This window comes from Palaemon carinicauda, chromosome 18 (assembly GCF_036898095.1).
Source record: "Palaemon carinicauda isolate YSFRI2023 chromosome 18, ASM3689809v2, whole genome shotgun sequence".
Lineage (NCBI taxonomy): Eukaryota > Metazoa > Arthropoda > Malacostraca > Decapoda > Palaemonidae > Palaemon > Palaemon carinicauda.
Genome location: NC_090742.1, coordinates 65,614,667 through 65,617,166, shown reverse-complemented (window position 1 = coordinate 65,617,166; position 2,500 = coordinate 65,614,667).

The following is a 2,500-nucleotide window of genomic DNA, read 5'->3' as shown; positions in this document are numbered from 1 at the left end:
CATAATCTCATCCACATATGGCACTCGAGTAATATATATATATATATATATATATATATATATATATATATATATATATATATATATATATATATATATATATACATGAATATACGCACACAAACACACATTTATATACATACATACATATATATATATATATATATATATATAATATGTATGTATACACATATATACATGTATATACGCACACACACATATATATATTATAGATATATATATATATATATATATATATATATATATATATATATATATATATTAACCAATTCACCCCAACCTTTCACGTAATAGAAAGTTTTCTAAAAATTTAAATACCTTTGCCCCGTAAATTCTAAAACCCCATAACATGTATCCTTTTGAACCTCCCTTCCCTCTAGTCTATATCGCAGTCTGTAATAGAATGGATTACAAGACTCTACACTAATTACACTGAAATACAGTTATTAATACTGCCACCCATCACAGTTATAACCTGTACCAATCTCCACGCTATTTAATATACATCAAATGCCCCCCATTTCCCTTCCCTTAACAATTCATTCTACAACAGCCAACTCCATGCAGTTTGCCCTTTTAACCCTCCCCCCCACCCCCCCCCCCCCCCCACGCAGTAGCCTCGCTAAATAAGTTTAAAAAAACAACCTTTATAGCAATCTAAAATTCAACATGAGTTCCGAGCCGATTTAGAAAGTTATACCCTAAAATGCAATTCTCGTGTATATCCCCCCCACCCCCACCCCCAGGCTCCTATACCAACACCAAACTCCGCCCCCCAACCCCCCCTCAGTCCCAATACCCCCCTGTAGAGAGATTCCAGCGTCTCTTCATCACCATTTTCGACCTTTCTGGACCACCCCCCCCCCCCCCCCAACCCCGCTAGGCGTTCCCTCAACTTCAGTATAACTCGTAAATGGTTTGTAACTATTTGCCCTATATAATTAAGACCAAGTGTCTGGCTTTATATATATATATATATATATATATATATATATATATATATATATACATATATATACACATATATATATGTGTGTATATATATACTGTAATATTATATATATATATATATATAATATATATATATATACTGTATATATATATAATATTTATATATATACATATATATATGTATATATGTATACATATATATATATATATATAAATATATATATATATATAATATATATATATATATATATATATGTATATATATATATATATATATATATATATATATATATATACATATCTCATTGACAGATAATAATTTGCTCGATGAGATCCTCATGCGCCATCCTCACTTTGGTGGATACTGAATAACTATTACCTTTTATTAAATTGACCGTGTTGTAATATTAACTAAAGATAAGTACAACCTACTTACGATATCAAACTAAATTTTATTTTATATTCCATATGAATTCCTTTGTATAACCTTTAATATACAGATGTGAACAATATTATTTTCAATATGTGCTTAAATATCTGTTTTGATTTTATTTTGTAATCTTTTGGCATAACTTAATTAGTATATAGATGTAAACAATATTACTGTTACCATGTACTCAAATGTCTGACGCCAATGGGTGCAATAAATTGATTAAAAGAAAATAAAAATTCTCTCTCTCTCTCTCTCTGGGACTTGTTCACTCCCTCTAGGACTTGTTCTCTCTCTCTCTCTCTGGGACTTGTTCACTCCCTCTAGGACTTGTTCTCTCTCTCTCTCTCTGGGACTTGTTCACTCCCTCTAGGACTTGTTCTCTCTCTCTCTCTCTCTCTCTCTCTCTCTCTCTCTCTCTCTCTCTCTCTCTCTCTCTCTCTCAGAATTGTTCACTCCCTCTAGGACTTGTTCTCTCCTCTCTCTCTCTCTCTCTCTCTCTCTCTCTCTCTCTCTCTCTCTCTATGACTTGTTCTCTCTCTCTCTCTCTCCTCTCTCTCTCTCTCTCTCTCTCTCTCTCTCTCTCTCTCTCTCTCTCTCTCTCTCTCCATAGACTACGAGTTTACTTAACGGAATTTTGTAAATGAGTTAATTTCATGTGAATGGAAGCAGTGTACCGAGCAATGTTTGCTCACTATGATAGATGATTGCTGTCAGAATGTACGCACATGCATGAATTACCCGATTGTTTTAAATGACTTTTTAAAGTAATGGTTGCCTTGCCATGATATCAAGCTGAATGCTTAAAATTCCCATATTCCATAACTGTATTCATTTATACAACCGTTTTATATAAATGAACGTATGGCATCAGGATTTAAACTTGTGGCCATTACCTTAGATGCTGCCGATTTTTACCTTAGATTACCTTAAAAAATTCCTAATTTCCTTAAAATTTGAAGCTTGTTAAACCAAAATTACCTTAAAACTATCATTATCTTTAAAAATTACTTTGAAACCATGCGAATTACCTCAAACTAAGGTAATTACTTTGAATGTTTAAACCCTGTATGGCATAGCATCACTCCCCCCCCCCCA